The sequence below is a fragment of the Heterodontus francisci genome, unplaced genomic scaffold, assembly GCF_036365525.1.
Source record: "Heterodontus francisci isolate sHetFra1 unplaced genomic scaffold, sHetFra1.hap1 HAP1_SCAFFOLD_217, whole genome shotgun sequence".
Lineage (NCBI taxonomy): Eukaryota > Metazoa > Chordata > Chondrichthyes > Heterodontiformes > Heterodontidae > Heterodontus > Heterodontus francisci.
In genome coordinates, this window is record NW_027141861.1 from 604,897 (window position 1) to 630,100 (window position 25,204).

A 25,204-nucleotide genomic window follows, 5' to 3' on the forward strand; every position below is an offset into this window, starting at 1 on the left:
CATGCAGTAGAACACCCAGATCCCTCTGCATCTCTGAGCTCTGCAATCTCTCACCATTTAGATAATATGATTATTTTTTATTCTTCCTGCCAAAATAGACAATTTCACATTTTTCCACATTGTACTCCATTTGCCAGATCTTTGCCCACTGACTTCACATATCTATATTCCATTTTTAACCTCCTGATGTCCTCTTCACAACTTACTTTACTGCCTAACTTTGTGTCATCAGCAATTTTAGCAACCATACCTTTGGTCCATTCATCCAAGTCATTTCTATAAATTGTAAAAAGTTGTGGCCCCAACATTGATTCCTGTGTCACACCACTCATTACACCTTGCCAACCAGAAAATGACCCATTTATGCCTACCTTCTGTTTCCTGTGAGCTAGCAATTCTTCTATCCATGCCAATATGTTACCCCCTATACCATGAGCAATAACGTTTGATGTGACACCTTATCAAATGCATTCTTGAACTCTAAGTACAGTACATCCACCTGGTTCCCTTTCTCCACAGCACATGCTACTTCTTCAAAGAAATCGAATAACTTTTGTTAAACATGATTTCCTTTTCAGAAAACCATGTTGACTCTGCCTGATTATCTGATTTTTCTAAGTGTCTGCTATTACGTCTTTAATAATAACGTCTCACATTTTCTGCAAGACAGATATAAAGCTAACTAGCCTGGAGCTTCCTGCTTTCTGTCTCCCTGTCTTTTTGAATAAAGGAGTTCCATTTGCAATAAAGGAGTTCCATACAGAGTAAAGTAACTCGGTACAGGTTAACATCCTATCAGTTGAAAAGTTGAGTAACAAATTAAAAGCAAAATACTGCGGATGCTGGAAATCTGAAACAAAAACAAGAAATGCTGGATTCACTCAGCAGGTCTGGCAGCATCTGTGGAAAGTTGAGTAATGTGGCTGGACAGTTAGGGGTTACTCGCCGTCCAAAAGCTCGGAAACCCGAAATCCTAAGACCCGTGTGCAACCATTTCTCACTTGAAGCTGAAGACTCACACAGGGTTAGAATTACTAACAGATAGAGTAATGTTAGCTATGGTAAAACTGGAACAGAACAGACTAGAATTAGAATTCCAGAGAGAGCGAGAAAGAGCAAAGTGATAGGGAAAAAGTAAGAGTATTCCAGAAGGAGAAGGAAGAAAGGGAGTTGAGGTGGCTCAAACAACTAGAGGAAGACCCAATACGCCCAGTGAAGGCACAGCTAGTGAGGGAGCTACCCCGAGATCAGGACCATGCGCCGAGCTCTTAAAGATCTCCCAGTTCATGGGAAAGTTCAATGAGGAGGATGGCAGAATTTTTTGTCACTTTTGAAAAACTTGCAAAGCAGCTGAAATAGCCCACAGAGAGAAGGACACTGTTTTTGCAAAATAAATTAACAGGAAAAGGTTTATTCACTGTTTCCAGATGAAAGTTCATCAGATTTTGTGATGACTAAAAATGCTATCCTGGGTACATACGAGATAGTACCAGAGGTGTACCAGCAGAAATTCTGAACCCTTCGAAATCGGCTTGACTAAACTTACCTCGAGTTTGAAAGAGGTAAGCAGCTTCGGAACATAGGAGCTGGAGTAGGACATTCAGCCCATCGAGCCTGGCCCGCCATTCAATATCATAATGGCTGATCATCCACTTCAATGCCTTTTTCCCACAATATCCCCATATCCTATTATGTCACTGGTATTTAGAAAACTGTCAATCTCCACTTTAAACATACACAATGACTGAGATTCCACAGCCCTCTGGGGTAGAGAATTCCAAAGATCACAACCTTCTGAGTAAAGAAATTTCCCCTCATCTCTGTCCTAACTGGCTTCTCTATTATTTTAAAATTGTATCTGCTGGTTCTAGACTCCCCAACCAGAGGAAACATTTTACCAGCATCTACCCGGTCTAGCCATTTCAGTATTATGTAGGTTTCAATGAGATCATGGTGGGTGCGTGGAATGCGCTGCCAGCGGTGGTAGTAGAAGCAGATACATTAGGGGCATTTAAGCGACTCTTGGCTAGGTACATGGGCGATAGTAGAATGAAGCATAGGTAGGTACTTAGATCTTGAGTAGGTTAATGGTTCGGCACAACACCGTGGGTCGAAGGGCCTGTACTGTGCTGTACTGTTCTATGTTCTATGACCTCTCAGTCTTTGAAACATGAGAGAATACAGGCCCAGTTTCCCCACTCTCTCTTCACAGGACAGTCCCGCCATCCCAGGAACAAGTCTGGTGAATCTTCGTTGCACTCCCTCTACGGCAATAATATCCTTCCTAAGGTAAGGGGACCAAAACTGCACACAGCACTCCAGGTGTGGTCAAACCAAGGTTCTATACAATTGAAGCAAGACTTCACTACTCCTGTACACAAGTCCTCTTGTGATAAAGGCTAACATACCATTAGCCTTCCTAATTGCTTGCTGCACCTGCATGTTAGTTTTCAGTGACTTATTGACAAGGATACACTGGTCCCTTTGTACATCTACACTTTCCAATCTCTTACCATTTAAGAAATGCTCTGCACATCTGTTCCTCCTACCAAAGTGGATAACCTCACATTTGTCCACTTTATATTGCCTCTGCCATGTTCTTGCCCACTCACTAAGTCTGTCCAAATTCCCTTGAAACCGCTTTGCATATTCCTCACAGCATGCATTCGCACTTATTTTGGTATCATCTGTGAACTTGGAAATATTACGTTTGTCCTCATATCCAAATCATTGATATATGTTGTGAACAGCTTGGGCCCAAGCATTGATCCATGCAGCACCCCACTAGTCGCAGCTGGCTAACGCAAGAATGCGCTATTTATTCCTACTCTCTGCTTTCTGCCTGTTAACCAATCCTTAATGCATACACATATATTATCTCCTATTCCATGTGCTTTAATTTTGTTAACCGATCTCTTGTGGGATACTTTATCGAAAGCCTTCGGAAAATCCAAGCATACCACGTCCACGGACTCCCCTTTACCAATTCGGATAGTAACATCCTCAATAAAAACTCCAACAGGTTGGTCAAGAATGATTTCCCATTCATAAATCCATGTTGACTATGCCCAATCAGATCATTATTATCCAAGTGTCCATTTATCACATCCTTTGGAATAGATTCCAGATTTTTACCAACGACTGATGTAAGGCTAACAGATCCTTAATTTCCGGTTTTCTTTCTCCCTCCCTTCGTTAATAGTGGAGTGACATTTGCTACTTTCCAATCTGCAGGAACCGCGGTGGACTCTAGAATTTTGAAAGATGATCATCAATGAACCCACTATCTCCATAGTTATCTCTTTCAACACTCTGAGATGCAGGATATCATATCCTGGGGACTTGTCAACCTTCAGCCCCATTATTTTCTCCAATGCAGCCTTCTTACTAATACTAATTTCCTTCACGTCCTCATTCTCCCGAGTCCCTTGGATCTCTAATTCTGGGAGATTTCTTGTATCTCCCTCAGTTAGGACAGACACAAGATAATCATTTCGCTTCTCTGCCGTTTCTCTGTTCCCCATTATAAATTCTCCTGACTTTGCCGCAATGGACCCACATTTGTCTTAACCAAACGTTTCCTTTTTATGTATCTATAGAAGATTTTACAGTCTGTTTTTATGTTTTCTTTTGACCAGTAGATATTGACACTCAAGATAGAGCCCACATATGTAGACCTCAGATCGTTCTCGAGGAGTTCAAAAACTCGCTCTCCCTCCCATTAAAACCCACAAAGAGGGGCAAGAGGTTGAAAGAGCCAGGCTGGTTGCTTTGCAGGCTGATGAATTTTCTCTTGTACACAAGGCCTTAACACCAAAGGGAAACACTTCCCTTGTCTCCCCGAAGACCAGAGAATAAAAGGAGGGTGATTGGATCCCGGCTAGCCATGGGCTAGAAGGAAAAGCTGGACACACGGGGGCCCATCCTCAAGCCAAATAGGACGGTACTGAGACCAGGAGTAATGGCCGAAGATCTGTATGTTTCCACTGTAATAAGGCCGCTCACCGTCGAGCTGAATGATGGAAATGACGGGGAAAACCTGTAGGATTAATCAGAGTCCACCAGATCAGTGCAGGAAAACGGGCCCCAATGGAAAGCACGGCAGATCAGACTGTGCCTCTAACTGCGGCAGTCAGACCCAGTAAACCTACCACAGAGAGAGCGGGAAAACTTAACAAAATCACCGAGAGTTACCTGGAATTTGTATCCCAAGGAAAAGTGTCCCTATACCCCTCCAATGACGCAGGCAAGCCCATAGTCATACTGAGGGATACAGGGGCGACCCAATCCCTTTTGCTGGGAAAAGGCATGACCTTCCTCCGAGCGTGCAGTGAATGCTAGAGTGTTAGTGAATGGTATCAGAAGATGGTATATGTCCATACTTTTATATCGGGTGCAGTTGGAGTGTGACCTAGTTTCAGGACCGCTAACCATGGAGATTGTACCTAGTTTACCGGTGGATAGATCGACCTAATCCCAGGTAATAATCTGACAGAGGGAAAGGTGCAGCTTCCCCAGTAGTTCTCGAGAAATAAAAAGAGGTCAGGGAGAAAGAGCAGTTACAGGAGAAGGGCCCTGACATTCTCCCTGATAGTGTGGTGACTCGGTCAATGGCCAAACAATCCCTTGAACTGACACTGCAGATGGATGACCCGACTGAAAAAAACTGAAGCAGAGGGAGTTGCAGAGTGCTACTATTTAAAGAATGAGGTGCTGATGAGGAAGTGTAGACCTGCTCATCAGACCTGCGGATGAACAGAGGACAGTGGTTCACCAGACAGTGGTGCCGCTGAGGTACCTTAAAGAAATATTAAGAATGGCCCACGAACATCCAATGGCTGGACATGTCGGTGTATGAAAAATCGAAGCCGACATAAGACAGCATTCTGACTGGCCACAACTCCACAAAGATGTGGTAGAGTTCTGTAAAACTGGTCAGACGTGCCAGGTTGTGGGGAAGCCTCAGTCTGCAGTAAAACCTTCACCCCTAATTCCCATACCAGCTTTTGGGGAACTGTGGGAGCAGTTATGCTGAACTGTTATTTGAGTAAGTAGATTAATATAATCCTAGTGAATATATTTATACACTCATATACAAGTTGAAAGTATAGCCACATATTGTTACAGAATGGAGTATTTACCCAAGGCATTGTGGGACAAGTTAGTTAGCTTGCAGCCTTGAGCAAGGTACTGCTTAGCACAGCCAATTAGCCTGACCAAGGAGGGCCCCCATATCAGTGCATAAGACAGCAGTTTTGTGTAACTGCAGACTGCACGAAGCAATCAGGAATGCAAGCTTGATAAAGGTAGAAGGATTCATTGTGAAGACTCAAGGATCGTTGATAAGGGGGTCTGGGAACATCACAAGATGATCAGGGGGCTTGCACGAGCTGATCACGTAACCACATGATGCCTAATGAGTAATCTAATTGGTAATATGTATAATGTATGTAATCAATAACCGTTATGATTGGATTATGTCCAGCTGGGATGGACTGAGTAACTGTATATCCGTTGTGGATTTCCTTTGTTCAATGGAGTGGCACTGGACCGCCTTTAGGTAAGGTGTGCGCCCCATGATATCAAGCAATAAAGTGTTTATTCTCAAAGTCTGAGTCCGGAGAATTTGTTCAATAATTTTGGCATAATCTGTATTTCTCCAACAGGAACCATTCAGCAGAGTGTTGGTGGATTGTGTGGGACACCTACTGAAAACAATAGAGGGATTACCAGTATCTTCTCACCATTATGGATGTGGTGACCCGATTCCCAGAGATCATTCTCCGGAAGAACTATCTCTGCCAAGGTAGTAGTGGAGGGGCTAACCCAATTCTATACCCGATATGGTCTGCCTGCTGAGATCCAGATGGACCAGGGTAAACATTTTATGTCTAATCCTTTTGAAAAGGTCATGGGTAATCTGGACATAACCCAAATAAAGTCCAAGGCTTACCAACCACAGTCACAAGGGGCTCTGGAGCGGTACCACCAGACCCTAAATACAATGATCAGGCCATACTGCTATGAGAAACCCCATGACTGGGACATAGGGCTGGGATTTCTCCTGTTGCCTATCAGGGACTTAACCAATGATTCCACTGGCTCTAGTCTCTTTGAATTAGTTTTTGGACACGAGGTGAGAGTTCCTATTAAATTAATCAAGGAGAAGGTTTGGGGACAGAGGAATGAGGCTTCCGTGTTAGACTACATTTCCATGCTCTGGGAGTGGCTCACGGGAGCCTGTGTAGTGCCGCAGGAACAACTAAAGATCTCCCAAGCAGCTGTGAAAATGTAAAAATAAAGAAATGTCAAGGTTAGAACATTTCAGCCAACAGACCATGTATTGTTACTACTCCCAATGCAGGGGGAATCCCTGAAATCCCGGTTCAGTGGTCCATATCGAGTGGCAAAAGGAATAGCCAGGTAAATTATTTAATTGACACCACAGACCAAAGGAAAAAAAAGTAAAGGGTGTGGAGGGGACAGACAACTACAGATCTGTCAGACAGTCAGGAGGAAAGGATTGAAAAGAATCGTGAGGACAGGTTAGAGGAGGGCCAGGAGGAATACCAACTGGAATTTCCTATTCTCCGATTAGTCAACCCTGAAATGTTAGATAAATTAATCCCCACACTCTCCTCCTTCAATACAGGTCCAAGAGGCACCCTAAAAAGGCTGCGAACAGTATTTACATAAACATGCAAGGACAAGGAAAGTTCCCAAAAATGCATGCCAATGGTGAGTGAGATGCCTTACTTAGTCGAAGTGCCACAGGAGAATGCAGTGAAAGCTGGACAGACATCTGCGAGCACTAATATCCCAGAGGATAAAGGGCAGATTAGAAAAAAAGATCCTCCCCATAGTAAAAGGAAAAGTGAAGGGAAAATACCCTCAAGTAAACAGCACTTGTGTACCTTACCAGAAAGCTAAAAGTGAGGTCAGTGTGGATCTACCCACTGAAGAACCCAATGATCAGATCCCAAACCCAAAGCTCATCAAACACAACAATTTCAAAGCAGAACTCAGTAAGAACAAAGGCCCAGAGGAAATCTCAGACACCTCACTGGGGTGAAAGAAACAAGTTATTACTCACTGTCGGTTTAGGGAGAAAGATTATCAAGGTGCAGGAACCTGAATGGTTAAAGCTTCATTGCAGGAGAGATAAAAAAATATATAGTAGCTGTTGATGCATTGTCCAGGGTCGAAACCGACACATAACCATCCCAGAAAAAAACCTCCAACACAATTAAATCAGCACAACTGTAACAGAAAATGTCAGCTGCAGTAATTCTAAGGTTAATGTGTGAATTTGAGAAGTGATTATTGGGAATAAATGTGTGTTTCCGTCTATTTCTTCCCACAATTCTGCAATGAAATGTTCCTATTATCACATTTGCAGTGTCAAGATAACACAATATGCCAAATGATGAATTTTAATTCATAGATTGGAAACTTACACTAAACAATTAATGGAAAAATCCGACAGTTAAACTCGAAAAAACAGGCAGCCAAGATGGCCACCGCAATTGGCATCTGAAATACTTTTTCACATTCCAAGGCCTACAACAGGAGACACGTCTGATGAGCCTGGACCCAAATCACTGGCTTGTTCTAGAGATTGAATTACCTAAGCTTACAATCATTAACATGGCATACAAGGCCACCCTGACACACTGACTTTGAAAGAGCAAACTCCTCCAAGTGTAAATACTGGTATCCTGAACCCTGGGGAGATAGAAGTTTCCAACCTTGAATCTCATTATAAGGGTCTAGAGAATACAGTGAGGCAGTCATGAGACCTTCTGCCCATCTCTGTGAAAGCTGTTAGTTTCTGCTGGACAAAGACAGACAAGCCAGTGGTTCAAATTGTGCAGAAGCAGAAGGGTTGTGTCCCTTCTCTCTCTTCAGATAACATCACAATTTTGAAAATCACATCCGACTGTGGTCCCTCCAGGTCTATAGATTACCACAGACAGAGACATCAGGGAAAGGAAGACACCTACAAGTCTGCCTCCAAGAAATCTCTGAGCCATGTGGGACAGCCACAAAGGACACTTCCAATAGCCAAAGACTTCAAGAATACAACTTCAGCCAGAAGACCTCCGAATCGTCCAACCTCACAGAATGCGTATTTTATTTTTATATTTATTCTGGACTCCAATCCAACCATAAATTTACTTCTCACTCTGTAATCTATTTCTGTGTGATTCTCGTGTGGATGTGTTTTATATTGTTAAGTATAATAAACTCACCTCTTTCGTTTTTAAACTTTTTAAACTCCTCTCAACTTTCTGTAGTATTGAGTTCTCGGTGTCGGATATATGCTTTCCTTTTCTGTCTTATCTTACCATATAGGATCCTTGACATCCATGGGACTCTAGATTTGGCCGCCTCACTCTTTTCCTTTGTGGGAACATGTTTACCCTGAACCCCTTGAATCTCCACTTTGAATGCCTCCCAGTGCTCTGAGACTGATTTAACTTCAAGTCGCTGTTTCCAGTCCACTTTCGCTCCTCGGTTTAGTAAAATTGGCCTTGCCCCAATTGAGAACTCTAACTCCTATTCGATGTCCATACGTTTCCATAGTTATGTTATAACTGACTGAATTATGATCACTCCCACCAAAATGCTCTCCCCTGACACTCCATACACCTGCCCGTCGTCATTTCCTAAAACAAAGTCTAAAACTGCACCCTCTCCTGTTGGACTTTCTGCATGCTGGACAGAAATGTTGTCCTGAATGCACCTCAAGAATTCTGCTCCCTCAATTCTTTTCATACTAAAACTATCCTCGTTAACATCGGGGTGATTAAAATAACCTACTATTACTGCCCTATTGTTCTTGCACTTCTCAGAGACTTGCCTACTTATCTGCTCCTCTATCTCCCTCTGACGATTTGGCTGTCGAGATCACACTCCCAGCAGTGAGATTGCCCCTTTTTGGTTCCTTAGCTCAATCCATATGGCCTCACTTGATGAACCTTCCAACATATCATCCCTTCTCACAGCTGCAAAAGATTCCTTGACCAGAATTGCCATTCCCCTCCTTTCTTAACCCCCTCCCTATTGCGTCTGAAAACCCGGTAACCAGGAACATTGAGCTGCCATTCCTGTCCCTCCTTAAGCCATGTTTCTGTAATAACTATGATATCATACTGCCACATGTCTATCTTTGCACTCAGCTCATCTGCTTTATTTGCAGCACTCCATACATTGAAATAGATACCCTTGAACAATACCAAACATTTTTTTCATTTTCTCATCCTCATTTCCTCTGTCTTCTAGACTCATCCATTAATTTGCCACCTTCCATTTTCATTTCTGATTTTGTCCCAGTTGAGTCTACCCTCAGGTCCCAATTCCCCCTGCTAAACTAGTTTAAACCCTCCCCAACAGTACTCGCAAAACATTCCGCAAGGAACCCAGTCCTGGCTCTGTTCACGTGCAACCCGTTCGGCCTGTAAAGGTCCTATCTCGCCCAGAGCCGGTCCCAGTGTCCCAGGAATATGAATCTCTCCCTCCTGCACCATCTTTCCAGCCACACATTCTTCTGCCTTATCTTTCTATTTCTATACTCAGTTGCACCTGCCACTGGGAGTAATCTGGAGAATTCTACATTTTGACTATTTTTGATGTCCTGCTTGCTAATTTCTTCCCTAGCTCCTTAAATTCTGACTGCAAGACCACATCCCTATTTCTACCTATGTCGTTGGTTCCTATGTGGACCACGACTTCTGGCTGTTCACCTCCTCCTTCAAGAGGCTCTGCAGTCGCTGAGTGAGATCCATTACCCTGGTACCAGGGAGGCAGCACACCATCCTGGATTCACGTCTGTGGCCACAGAAACGCCTGTCTGTTGCCCTGACTATTGACTCACCTGTCACTATGGCTCTTCCAGTCATCCCTGTATCCCGCTCTGCAGCTGAGCCACCCGTGGTGCCATGGACTTGCTGTGGCTGCTCTCCCCAGGTGAAGCATCACTTCCCTCAGTATTCAGAACTGAATACCTGTTGGAGACTGAGATGCACTCAGGGGTCTTCGGCACGACCTGCCTGATAATTTTTGACTGCCTGCTGATCACGCATTCCCTCTCTCCCTGCATGCTCTTCAACAGTGTGGTGAGCACATCTATGAACATGCTAAAGCTGAATAAACTGATATATGAGAAGGAAGGATGTGCAGGGTTACGGGAAGAAAGCAGGGAATGGGATTAGGTGAATTGCTCATTCGGAGAGCCGGTGCAGACACGACTGGCTGAATAGTTCCTTCTGTGATGTAATAACGCTGTGATGGGGCATCTCAGATGGTTGTAACGGTGGAGAATGGGGGATCCATGGAGGGAAAGAGAAGTTGTCCTATGGGAACCGAAATCTTAGCAGGGACTCTCCGACAACCTGTCCGGCTGGTAGGCATCCAGGAAATATCCTCCCTGCCTCCTCCTCCTGAGGTAGCCTCCGGATTCCTGGTGCCAATGCATGTGTCCTCATGATGGTGATGACATGAAGGGTGCAGCAGAACACCATGAACTTGGACACCTGCTCCAGTGAGTACTGGAGGAATCCCCCTGAGCGGTTCAGACATCAGAAGCATTGCTTCATCACACCGATGGTCTGTTCCACCATGTTCCTGGTGATTCTGTTGCTCACATTATACCCATGTTAATTGTGTGAGGTTGGGTGGCGTGGGATGTGGTTTGTGGGTGTAGAAACATGAGCTATGTCTAGAGGAGTTTCCTTTGCCTCCGAGAAGCCACATTCTGGTTCTGCAAGGAGCCCCGGAGTATTGGGACCGGCTGACTGATTCAGAATGAAGGTATCCTTGCTGCTGCCAGGATAGTGGACATTCACCAACATGATGTACTGGGCATGCCCACACACACATTCATGGAGTGAGAGTACTTTCAGTTCCTGTACCTCTCCCCCTTGACATGGGGGCCCCGCGCAGACACCTACACCATCAGGAATCCCGCTCTCCTGACAAAGCCACGGGATCTCTCATCCTGCTTCTCCCTGCTGAGGGAGAAAATGATGACACAGATGTTCACCCTTACCTCCCAGAATTATCAATGTACAATACACAGGCCTGGCATCTACTGGTCAGTTAGTTTAACATCAGTGTTGAGTAATGTTTTCGAAACAATAATCAGGGGAAAAATCAACACACACTTGGCGAGGTTTGAGTTATTTAAGGATTATCAGCACGGATTTTTAAAAGGCAGATCTTGCTTGACTGAGCTAATTGAATTTATTTTGATAATCTGAGAAGGTTGATGAAGGGAATGTGTTGGATGTTGTATAAATGGATTTTATGAAATTGTTTGATGAACAACCACACACAAGCTTGGTTAACAAAATTGAAGCACAGAAAGAGCATCGAATAGGATCAAAAATTGTCCAAATGACAGAGAAAAGAGAAACGTGTTAAATGGATGTTTTTCAGACTGGAGGATGGTAGACAGTGATGTTCCCCAATGGTCAGTGCGAGGAACACTGTGCTTTTCTTTGCTATATATAAATGACATGGATTTTGGAATAATGAGTAGAATTTACATTTTTTCTGATGATTGCAATCTTGTAGGAGTAGTAAGCAGTGAGGATGTCACAAACCACCTACAACATGATATAGATAGGTTAGCAGAATGGAAAGAGAATTTAATAAATAGGAGTGTGAGATGATCCATTTTGTCAGAAGGAATAGGAAGGCAACATAGACTTAATGACACAGTTCTAAAGACTGTGCCGAAACAGAGGGACCTGGGGCTCCATATGCATTGATCTTTGAAGGTGCCAGGACATATTCGGAGGGTGTTTAGCAAATCATATCAGATCTTGGGCTTCATCATCAGAGGCAAAGATACAAAATAAGGAAAGTTATGCAGAAACTTCATAAAGTTTTGGTTAGACCCCAACTAGAGAACTGTGTCCAGTTCCGGTCACCACACTGGAGGAAGGATGTGAAAGTCCCTGAGAGGGTGCAGAAGAGATTTACCAGAATGATTCCAGGGATGGGAGTTTAGTTACAAAGTGAGTTTGGAGAAGATGGAGTTGTTCTCCCTGGTGCAAAGGAGATTGAGAGAGATTTGATAGAGGTGTACAAGATTATGATAGATTTAGATAAGATAGACAAGGAAAAACTATTCCCATTAACTGATGAAACACGGACATGGGGACACAGATGGAAGGTTTTGGGTAAGAGATGCAGGGGGAATATGAGGAAGAACCTTTTTACACAGTGGATGGTAATGAGCTGGAACTCACTGCCCATGAGGGTGGTGGAAGCCAAGACAATCAATGATTTCAAAAGGAAACTGGATGGACACCTGAAGGAAATGAACTTGCAGGGATACGGGGATTGAGCGGGGGAGTGGGACTGACTGGATTGTTCAACAGAGAGCTGGCATGGAGGAGCCGCATGGCCTCCTTCTGTCTTGTAAATGTCTCTATCACTCTCTGTGACTCAATGTTGTATATGTCTCCTGCTCTAGCCAGGAACGATCCAGATACACAGAAGGTCAATGAATCTGTGACCTTAACTGCCACTGACAGCTCCGTCCTCACCCTGGTCTGAGGCTCCAGGTTGTGTTACAGGAAGTAACAGTGCTCTGTGACCACCTCCTTATTGAATCAGAGTCACCTCCTGGGTTAGGTGTAGGTAGGAAAAGTGCTCTTAGAAAACCCGGGGTGGGTAGGGCCCCCTCTCCTTTCTCTTTACAGAGTTTCCCCTCTCTGCAGCCTCTGCTCCATTTGTTGGTCATGTTACAGACCCAGAGACACTGTAACTACAGTCCCCATACCTCGTCCAAAGTTGGGTCACCAAATCCTCTGTCCTCCCTGTATGGCTGCAGCAGCTCACAACACAACCTCCAGAAAACCATCCACAGCACCTCCACTAACTTTACAATAGCAGAAGTAAGTCAAAAGCCCCTCACCTGTATGTTGGATGCTGGTCCTTTTAAATAACACTAGAGGGGGTTCCTCGTGCTGCTGAATGAATGTTCAGCTGAGAGTGACTACCACAGGCGGTCAGTGAACATGCACTGACCAAGTTTCAAAGAAGTACATCAAAGCTGCTGCTATGGTACATTGACATCACTTTCAAATCCACCCTCAAAGGAACAACACATACAAGGTACAATTGAGCTAGAGCCCTGCGCAGTTTGGGACACTGTGCAGGCCACAGTGGAAGTGGCCGGCTGTGAAGACCACGCTGACAGCACAAAGATGATGCGACTGGGCTGGAGACCCGCCCAGCGTGGGACATTGTGCAGACCGCACTGGAAGTGGCCGGCTGTGCGATTCACATCTCTTTATGGATCCCAATTCTGTACCGTCAGCAACAGTCATGATGCAGAGTCTAAAATCGTGGCTCGGGACACATACAGAGTGAAATAAATTGACTTTAAAAGGAGAACTGAAAAAAGATTGAAGTCAAAAGAGTTGCAGGAATATGTGAAATGGACAGGGGAATGTGAATAAATGGAGGGATGGGCCATGGAGCGATTCAAACACAAGAATGAGAATATTAAAATTAAGGTGTTGCCAGACTGGGAGCCAATGTAGATGAGTGAGCACAGCGGTGATGGGTGATCGGGATTTGGTGTGAGTTAGGATACAGGCAGCAGAGTTCTAGATGGGCTGTGGTTTATGGAGGTTTATAACTGGGAGGGTGACCAAGATGGAATTGGAATAGTCAAGTGTGGATTTAACCGTGACACGGATGAGGGTTTATGCAGCAGATGGGCTGAGGCAGAAATGGAGATGGGTGATTTCACAGAGGTGGTAGTAGGCACACTTGGTTTTGGAGAGAATATGGAGATGAACTCAGCTCAGGCTTAAATGTAACACAGAAGTTGTAAACAGTTCAAGCTCTGATATTGGGCAGGGTGGAGTATGTGCTTCCCAGATAGGGGATGGAGTTTGAGATGGAGACCAATGACACTGGCTTCAGTCTTCCCAAAATTTACATTACAGAACAGTATTTCAGTGAAACAGGGTTTACAGATCTCCTAGCCTGAAACAGAGACAGCAACAGTAGCAGAGAGAGTAAATGACAAGAACTGTAATACAGTTGACAATGGTTTATGGAGCTAACAGCTGAAGATATTGACCAGGCATACAACAGCAGCAAGAAGGGCATAGTAAATTACAGGAGCAGTAATGCAGTTAAACATGCTTTAAAGAATTAATAGCTAGATAGAGAGACTTACCAGGGACACCAATAATAGCCAGGATGGGATAGTAAATGTATTGAATAATCCTCAATGTGAAATAGATACGATCGTTTAATGAGTACCAATTATAATATGTAGAAAGATAGTAAATAACCGAGGATAAACTCCTGTCCATTGTTGTAACATTCCAATCTATTGTTCTCAGATTCTGACCCATTGTTGTAACATTCCAATCTATTGTTCTCAGATTCTGACCCATTGTTGTAACATTCCAGTCTTTTGTTCTCAGATTCTGACCCATTGTTGTAACATTCCAATCTATTGTTCTCAGATTCTGACCCATTGTTGTAACATTCCAGTCTTTTGTTCTCAGATTCTGACCCATTGTTGTAACATTCCAGTCTTTTGTTCTCAGATTCTGATCTATCCTCTCTCTATCTCTCTGGAGCAGCTGATCTCTGTTAGTGCTGGTGCTGATGCTCCCACTGACACTATGGAATAACACATTGAAAGAAGCCCCTTATTAATAGAAGATGGAAAACACAATTAGGGTCCATGGAGACTGACATTAATTACAGTCACGGAACAAACAGATTCAGTTAACCCTTTTCAATCCAACATTTTTGTACCACAATAAATTTGAACATTTACCCAGTCTGGATGGAATGTATGAGGTTCGCTGAGGGAGGGAATGGTGGAAATAGCCGAGGCACTGGCCAGAATCTTCCAATCCCCCTTGGATATGGGCGTGATGACAGATTTCCACAGGCTTACACCTCTCTGGGTGAAGAAACTTCTCCTCATCTCAGTACTGAAAGTTTTACCCCGTATCCTTAGACTATGACCCCTGGCTCTGGACTCCCCCAACATCAGGAACATCCTTCCTGCATCTACCCTGACAAGTCATGTTAGAATGTTATAGGTTTCGATGAGATCCCTCCTCACTCTTCTGAATTCCAGTGAATATAGTCCTAACCGACTCAATCACTCCTCATACGTCAGTCCCGCCATCCCAGGAATCAGTCTGGTAAAACTCTACTGTACTCCCTCTATAGCAAGAACATCCTTCCTCCGATAAGGAGACCAAAACTACACACAATATTACAAGTGCGGCCTCACCAACGCCCTGTATAATTGCAGCAAAACATCCCTGCTCCTATACTCGAATCCTCTCGCTATAAAGGTCAACATAACATTTGCCTTTTTCTACCGAATGTTGCATCTGCATGCTTACCTTCAGTGACTGGTGTACGAGAACACCCAGGTGTCGCTGCATATTCCCCTCTCTCAGTTAAATGGTCAGCCATTTAATTGTTTTCCATAATAAATGTCCCTGTTTCTGACTGTAACGGACCAACATTTGTCTTCACCAATCTTTTCCGCTTCACATACCTATAGATTCGTTTACAGTCAGTTTTTATGTTCCCTGCAAGCTTACTCTCGAGCTCCATTTTCCACTTGTCAATCAATCCCTTGGTGCTCCTTTGCTGAGTTTTAAAATGCTCCCAATCCTCAGGTCTGTTGTTTTTTTCTGGGAAATTTATTTGCCTCTTCCTTGGATCTAATGCGATCTCTAATTTTCCTTGTAAGCCATGATTTGGCTGCCTTTTCCGTTTTACTTTTGCGCCAGACAGGAGTAAACAATTGTGGCAGTTCATCAATGTGCTCTTTGAATGTTTGCCATTGCCTTTCCACCGTGATTTCTTTAAGTTGTCAATGTATGATCGACAACTCATGCCTGATACCTTCGTAGCTTACTTTATTAAGATTCACGACTCTAGTCTCAGAATCAATTAGGTCACTCTCCATTGCGATGAAGAATTCTATCATATTATGGTCGCTCATCCCCGAGGGATCTGGCACTACTAGATTGTCAATTATTCCTCTCTCATTACACAATAACCAGTCTAGGATGGCCTGTTCTCCAGTTGGTTCCTCAAAGAATTGGCCCCGAAAACCATCCCGCATGTTCCCCAGGAATTCCTCCACAATGTATTCTGACCAATTTAATTTGCCCAATCTATATGCAGATTCAAGAAACCAATAATTACAGATGTTCCTTTATCGCATGCGTCTCTAATTTCCTGTTCAATGCCATTCCCAAATTCAGCATTACAGTTTGGGGGTCTATATACAACCCCCACTAACGTTTTCTGCCCCTGAGTGTTTCTCAGCTCGACCCATACAGATTCGATAACATCAGAGCTAATATCCTGCCTCACTATTGCGTTCATTTACTCTTTTATCAGCAAAGCAACTCCACGGGGGGTGGAGATAAGCCATTTTATTGATGGTGTGAATATTTGGTAGGAAGCTCATCTCAAGACATCTCAGGGTTAACTATGTAACTAAGTCTGTGAACAGTTTGGCTTAGTCTCAAACATTTACAAAGTGTGTATGTAGGGGAGTTGGTGAGGGGTGTGGAGGGTATGTTGCACTGTCAGAGGTGCAGTCTATCGAATGAAACTTTAAACCAAGTTGCAGTCTGCCCTCTCAGGTGGATGTTAAAGATCCCATCGCACTATGTAGAAGCAGGGCAGGGGAATTATTCCCGTTGTCCTGGTCAAAATGTTTCCTTCAATCAACAACACAAAAACAGATCTGATCATTATCACATTGCTGCTTGTGGGATCTTGCTGTGCAGAAATTGTCTGCTTGTTTCCTACATTACAAGAGTGACTTCGCTTTAAGAAGTATTCATTGGTTGTAAATCACTTTGGAACATGCAGTGGTCATGAAAGGCGTTTCATAAATGGAAGTCTGTTCTTTTATTTTCAATGTCAGCATGCGGGAAATTAGTGCAGTGACAGAAAGTAGAGAGCAGTGGAGAATGGTTGTTGTTCAGTCTGGAGGGAAGTAGTCAATGGGGTTCCCCAGGGTCACTGTTGCTGTATGTTAATGCAATGGGCTTGTGTACAGAGGTGATAATGAGAAATATTTCAGATGGCAGGAAAGGCAGAAAAGTTAATAAGCAATGAGAAGGATAGTAACACACTTCAGGAGGACAGTGACTGACTGGTGAAATGGGCTGGCGGATGGCAAATATTAGTTAACACAGTGAAGTGTGAGGTGAAACATTTGGGTAGGAAGTGCAAGGGAAGACAACAGAAACAAATTGGTATTGTTTAAATGAGGCGACAGGAACAGAGAGACTTGGTGTGTATTCAGACAGATCTTTGAAGGCCGCACGAAAGGTTGACAAGTTTATGCCTGATATAACAGACATCAGGTAGAAAATACTATTGAGAAACAGGCTGAATATTGAAAGTCCAGAGGGGAAGTGAAAAAGAAAATAAGAGAAGCAAAGAGTGAGCATGAAAAGAGGCAAGCATTAAAGGAAATCCCAAAGTTTTCTATCGGCATCTAAATAGTAAAAGGGTAGTAAAAGGAACAATGGGGCCGACTCAGGACCATAAAGGGGATTTGCACATGGAGGCAGAGGGTATAGCTGAGGTAATAAATGAATAATTTCCACCTGTCTTTACCAAGGAAGAAGATATGGAATCCTTTCCTTTATGAGCTGAGGTATAGAATATACGAGCAGGGAGGTTATGCTAGAATTGTATAACTCATTGGTTAGGACACAACTTGAGGACTGTGTGCAGTTCTGCTCACCTCATTACAGAAAGGATGTAATTGCACCAGAGAGGGTACAAAGGAGATTTATGAGGATGTGGCCAGGACTGGAAAAATGCAGCTATGAGGAAAGATTGGACAGGCTGGGGTTGTTCTCCTTGAAATAGAGAAGGCTGAGGGGAAATCTGATTGAAATGTACAAAACTGAGAGTAGAGTGGAGCTGAAGGGTCCATTCACCTTAGCAAAGAGGTCAGTGATGAGGGGGCATGGACTTAAAGTGATTGGTAGAAAGACTAAAAGGGAGCTGCGGATTTTATTTTTCACCCAGCGGGTGGTGGGAGTCTGGAACTCACTGTCCGAAAGGGTAGTTGAGGCAGAAACCCACAACTCATTCAAAAGGTGTCTGGATATGCACCTCAAGTGCTGTAATCTATCAAATGCTGGAAGGTAGGATTAGAATGGATGGATCGTTTTTTGGACAGCATAGACACGATGGGCCAAGTGGTCTCTCTGTGTGCCATAAACTGTCTATGATTCTTAAGATGCAACCCAGGCAATGTTGAAAGAGGAGGTAAGTCAGACACTAGTGGGGTTTAAAATTGATAAAGAGGAAGTATTAGATAGGCTGTCTGGAATTAAATTGAATAAAGCACCAGGACCAGATGAGATGCATCCAAGGATACTGAGGGAAGTGAGGGTGGAAATCACAGAGGCACTGGACATAATTTTTCAGTCTTTCTTAGACTCGGGGTGATGCAAGAGGACTGGAGAATTGTAAACGTTACACCCTTGTTTAAAAAAGGGTGTAAAGGTAAGGTCAACAACTATAGGCCTGTCAGTTAAACTTCGGTGGTGGGAAAACTTCTACAAAGAAATAATCTTGGACAAAGCTAATAGTCACAAGGACAAATGCGAGTTAATTAAACAAGCCAGCATGGATTTCTTGAGAGAACATCATGTTTAACTAATTTGCTGGAGATGTTTGAGGTGGTATCAGAGAGAGTTGATGAGGGCAATTCTTTTTATGTGGTGTACATTGATTTTCATATAACGGTCTATTCAGTTTCAAATGAACCTGCCTCCACCATTCTCAAGCAGTGCATTCCAGACATTTAACTATTCCCTGCATGCAAAAACCTTTTGATACAATGCCACACAACAGACCTGTGAGCAATCTTGTCGCTCATAGAATAAAAGGGACATTAGCAACATGGATACGAAATTAGCTGAGTGACAGGAAACAAAGAGTAGTGGTTAATGGATGTTTTACAGGCTGGAGGAAGGTTTGTGGTGGAGTTCCCCAGAGATCAGTGTTGGGATTCTTGCTTTTCCTGATATATATTAAGGACCTAAACCTGGGTGTACAGGGCACAATTTCAAAGTTTGCAGCTGATACGAGCGTTGGAAGCATTGTGAACTGTGAGGAGGATAGTGTGGAACTTCAAAAGAACACACACAAGTTGGTGAAATGGGCAGACAGGTGGCAGATGTCGGTCAATACAGAGAAGTGTGAAGTGATTCATGTTTGGAGGAAGAACATGGGGTGACAATATACAATTCTATAGGGTGTTCAGGAGCAGAAGAACCTGTGTGTATATGCGCAGAAGTCATTGAAGGCGGAAGAACAGGTTGAGAAAGTGTTTAATAAAGCATGCAGTATCGTGGGCTTTATTAATATGGGCATCGAGTACAAGAGCAGAGAAGTTATATTGAACTTATATAAGACACTATTTCAGCCTCAGCTGTGGTATTGCGTCCAGTTCTGGGTGCCACACTTGAGGAAAGACGTGAGGGCATTGGAGAGAGTGCAGAAAAGATTGACCAGAATCATTCCCAGGTTGAGGAATTTTAGTTATGAAGATAGATTGGAGAAGTTAGGACTGTTTTCCTCGGAGAAGGCCGAGAGGTGATTTATTGGAGGATTCAAAAATCATGAGGTGTCTGGACAGAGTAGATAGAGAGAAACAGTTCCCACTCGTGAAAGGATCGAGAAAGAGAGGGCACAGATTTAAAGTCATGGGTAAAAGAAGCAAAGACGACCTGAGGAAAATATTTTTTCACACAGTGATTGGTTAGAGTCTGGAATGCACTGCCTGAGAGTGTGGTGGAGGCAGGTTCAATTAAAGCTGAATAGACTGTTATATGAGAAGGAAGAATGTGCAGGATTACAGGAAGAAGGCAGGGAACGGCACTGGGTGAATTGCTCATTCGGAGAGCCAGTGCAGACACGAAAGGCTGAATTGGTCCTCCTGTGCTGTAATAATTCTCTGATGTTTTTATTACAGGATGCTGACCAAGGTGACACTGTGATGGGGCGTCTCAGATGGGTGTAATGGTGGAGAATGGGGAATTCATGGCTGGAAAGGGAAGTTGTCCTATGGGAACTGGAATCTTAGCAGGGACTCTCCGACAGCCTGTCCGGGTCGAAGGCATCCAGGAAATATCTTCCCTCCCACCTCCTCATGAGGTGGCCTCTGGATTCCTGGTGCCAATGCCTGTGTCCTCATGATGTTGATGATATGAAGGGTGCAGCAGAACACCATGAACTTGGACACCTGCTCCAGTGAATACTGGAGGGCTCTCCCCGAGCGGGTCAGACATCGGAAGCATTGCTTCATCACACCGATGGTCTGTTCCACCATGTTCCTGGTGACTCCATTGCTCACATCATACACATGCTAATTCCGTAACTAACGGTTGATGGTGGGAGGTGGATTGAGGGTATAGAAGCATGGGCTGTGTCGAGAGGGGGTTCATTTGTCTCCAAGGAGCTACATTCTGGTTCTTCATGGAGCCCCGATGTGTTGGGACCGGCTGACTGATTCAGAATGAAGGTATGGTGGCTGCTGCCAGGATGGTGGACATTCACCAACATGACGTACTGGCTATGCTCACACACCAACTGCACATTGATGGAGTGAGAGTTATTTCAGTCCCTGTACCTCAACCCATGGGTTGACATGGGGGCCCCGCAGAGCCACCTACACCATCAGGAATCCCGCTATCCTAACAAAGCCACGGGATCTTTCATCCTGCTTCTCCCTGCTCAGGGAGATATTGATGACATAGATGGTCACCCTCACCTCCCAGAATTATCAATGGACAACACACAGGCCTAGTAACTACTGGCCAGTTAGTTTAACATCAGTTGTGAGGAAAGTTTTAGAAACAATAATCAGGGGAAAAGGACAACACACACTTGGAGAGGTTGAGTTAATTAAGGATTGTCAGCACGGATTTCTAAAAGGCAGATCATGCTTGATGAAGTAATTGAATTTATTTAGAAAATCAGAGAAGGTTGATGAAGGGAATGTGGTGGATGTTGTCCACGTGGATTTTATGAAATTATTTGACGAAGAAACACACAGAAGCTTGGCTAACAAAATTGAACCTCATGGAATAGCATCTAATTGGATCAAAAATTGTCCATAGGACAGAAAAAAGAGAAATGTGTTAAATGGTTGTTTTTCAGACTGGAGGATGGTAGACAGTGATGTTCCCCAAGGGTCAGTGCTTCGGACCACTGTTTGTTTTTTTGCTATATATGTGTTACATGGATCTTGGAATACAGAGTAGATTTTCAAAATTTTCCGATGATACCAATCTTGGAGGTGTGGTAAACAGTGATGATGTTGCAAACCACCTGTAGCAGGATATAGATAGGCTAGCAGAATGGACAGAGAAGTGGCAGGTGGAATTTCATACAACGGAGTGTGAGGTGATGTATTTTGTCAGAAGGAATAGGAAGGGAATATAGACTTAATGACACAGTTCTAAAGATTGTGCAGGGACAGAGCTACCTGGGGCTGCATATGCATTGATATTTGAAGTTGGCATTGCATATTAGGAGAGTGTTTAGCGAAGCATATCAGATCTTGGACTTCATCATTAGAGACAATGAATTCAAAAGGATACTGGATGGACACCCGAAGGAGATGATCTTGCAGGGATACGGGGACTGACTGGGAGAGTGGGACTGACTGGATTGTTCCACAGGGAGCGGGCACCGAGGGGCCGAATGGCCATCTTCTGTGCCATAAATCTATCTGTCACTCTCTATGACTCTATGTTTGATATGTCTCCTGCTCCTGCCTGGAAATATTCAGATACATGGAAGTTCAATGAAACTGTGACTTTAACAGCCACTGACAACTCCGTCCTCACCCTGGTGTGAGAAAGAACAAAAGAACAAAGAACATTACAGCATAGGAACAGGCCCTTCGGCCCTCCAAGCCTGCGCTGATCCAGATCCTCTATCTAAACATTCGCCTATTTTCTAAGGGTCTGTATCTCTTTGCTTCCTGCCCATTCATGTTTCTGTCTAGATACATCTTCAAAGACGCTTTCGTGCCCGCGTCTACCACCTCCGCTGGCAATGCATTCCAGGCACCCACCACCCTCTGCGTAAAGAACTTTCCACGCATATCCCCCCTAAACTTTTCCCCTCTCACTTTGAACTCGTGACCCCTAGTAATTCAAACCCCCCTCTGGGGAAAAGCTTCTTGATATCCACCCTGTCTATACCCCTCATGAATTTGTACACGTCAATCAGGTCCCCCCTTAATCTCCGTCTTTCTAATGAAAATAATCCTAATCTGCTCAACCTCTCTTCATAGCTAGCGCCCTCCATACCAGGCAACATCCTGGTCAACCTCCTCTGCACCATCTCCAAAGCATCTACATCCTTTTGGTAATGTGGCGACCAGAACTGCACGCAGTGAGGCTCCAGGTCGTGTTGCAGGAGGTGACACAGCTCTGTGACCACCTCCTAATTGAATCAGAGTTACCTCACACACTGCTCCTGGGTTAGGTGTGCATAGGAAAAGTGCTCTTGGAAAACCCAGGGAGAGTAGGGCAGAGCCGCTCCCTCCTCTCACTTTACAGAGCTTCCCCTCTCTGCAGCCTCTGCTCCATTTGTTGGTCGTGTTACAGACCCAGGGACACTGTAACTGCAGTCAAGAACAAATACCAAAGAACAGAACAGCACAGGAACAGACCATTCGGCCCTCCAAGCCTGCGCCGATCTTGATGCCTGCCTAAACTAACACCTTCTGCACTTCCGGGGCCCATATCCCTCTATTCCCTTCCTATTTATGCATTTGTCAAGATGTCTCTTAAAGGTCGCTATCGTATCTGCTTCCAACACCTCCCCCGGCAGCAAGTTCCAGGCACTCACCACCCTCAGTGTAAAAAATCTGCCTCGCAGATTCCTTCTAAACTTTGCCCCTCACACCTTATACCTATGTCGCCTAGTAACTAACAATTCCACCCTGGGAAAAAGCTTGTAACTATCCAAACTGTCCATGCCGCTCATAACTTTGTAAACCTATATCATGTCGCCCCTCCACCTCCGTCGTTCCAGTGAAAACAATCCGAGTTTTTCCAACCTCTCCTCATAACTAATGCCCTCCAGACCAGGCAACATCCTGGTAAACCTCCTCTGTACCCTCTCCAAAGCCTCCACATCCTTCTGGTCGTGTGGCAGTCGGAATTGCATGCAAAATTCCAAGTGTAGCCTAACTAAGGTTCCGTACAGCTGCAACATGACATGCCAATTTTATACTCTGTGCCTCGTCCGATGAAGGCAAGCATGCTGTATGCCTTCTTAAATACCTTATCCACCTGCGTTGCCACTTTCAGTGACCCGTGGACATGTACGCCCAGATCTCTCTGCCTGTCAATACTCCTAAGGGTTCTGCCATTTACTGTATACCTCCCACCTGCATTAGACCTTCCAAAATACATTACCTCACATTTGTCCGGATTAAACTCCATCTGCCATTTCTCCGCCCAAGTCTGCAACCGATCTATATCCTGCTGTATCTTCTGACAATCCTCATTATTATCTGCAACTCCGCAAACTTACTAATCAGACCAGCTGCATTTTCCTCCGAATCATTTGCACATACTACAAACATCAAACGTCCCAGCACTGATCCCTGCGGAACACCACTAGTCACATCCCTCCATTCAGAAAAACACCCATCCACTGATACCCTCTGTCTTCTATGACCGAGCCACTTCTGTATCCATCTTGCCAGCTCACCTCTGATCCCGTGTGACTTCACCTTTTGTACCAGTCTGCCATGCGGGACCTTGTCAGAGGCTTTACTAAAGTCCATATAGACAACATCCACCGCCCTTCCTTCATCAATCATCTTCGTCACTTCCTCAAAAAACTGAATCAAATTAGTAAGACACGACCTCCCCTTCACAAAACCATGCTGTCTCTCGCTAACAAGTTGGTTTGTTTCCAAATGGGAGTAAATCCTGTCCCGAAGAATCCTCTCTAATAATTTCCCTACCACTGACGTAAGGCTCACAGGCCTATAATTTCCTGGATTATCCTTGCCACCCTTCTTAAACAAAGGAACAACATTGGCTTTTCTCCAGTCCTCTGGGACCTCACCTGTAGCCAATGAGGATGCAAAGATTTCTGTCAAGGCCCCAGCAATTTCTTCCCTTCCCTCCCTCAGTATTCTAGGGTAGATCACGTCAGGCCCTGGAGACTTATCTATCTTATTGCTTTGCAAGACACGCAACACCTCCTCCTTTTTGATAATGAGATGACTGAGACTATCTGCACTCCCTTCCCTCGGCTCATCATCCAACAAGTCCTTCTCTTTGGTGAATACTGATGCAAAGTACTCATTTAGCACCTCGCCCATTTCCTCTGGCCCCACGCATAGATTCCCATCTCTGTCCTTGAATGGGCCAACCCTTTTCCTGGTTACCCTCTTGCTCTTTATAAATGTATAAAATGCCTTGGGATTTTCCTTAATCCTGTTTGCCAATGACTTCTCATCATCCCTTTTCGCCTTCCTGACTCCTTGCTTAAGTTCCTTCCTACTGTCTTTATATTCCTCAAGTCTGTTCCTAGCCATCCAGCCCTGACAAATGCTTCCTTTTTCTTTTTGACGAGGCTCACAATATCATGTGTTATCCAAGCTTTCCCGAAACTTGCCAAACTTGTCTTTCTTCCTCACAGGAACATGCTGGTCCTGGATTCTAATCAGCTGACGTTTGAAAGAGTCCCACATGTCAGATGTTGATTTACCCTCAAACAGCCGCCCCCATTCTAAATTCTTCAGATCCTGCCTAATTTTGTTATAATTAGCCTTCCCCCAATTTAGCACCTTCACCCGAGGACTACTCTTATCCTTATCCACAAGTACCTTAAAACTTATGGAATTATGGTCACTGTTCCGGGAATGCTCCCCCACTGAAACTTCGACCACCTGGCCGAGCTCATTCCCCAATAACAGGTCCAGAATGGCCCCATCCCTTGTTGGACTATATACATACTGTTTCAAGAAGACCTCCTGGATGTTCCTCGCAAATTCTGCCCCATCCAAGCACCTAGCACTAAGCGAGTCCCAGTCAATATTGGGGAAGTTAAAATCACCCACCACTGCAACCCTGTTACCTTTACATCTTTCCTAAATCTGTCTACATAT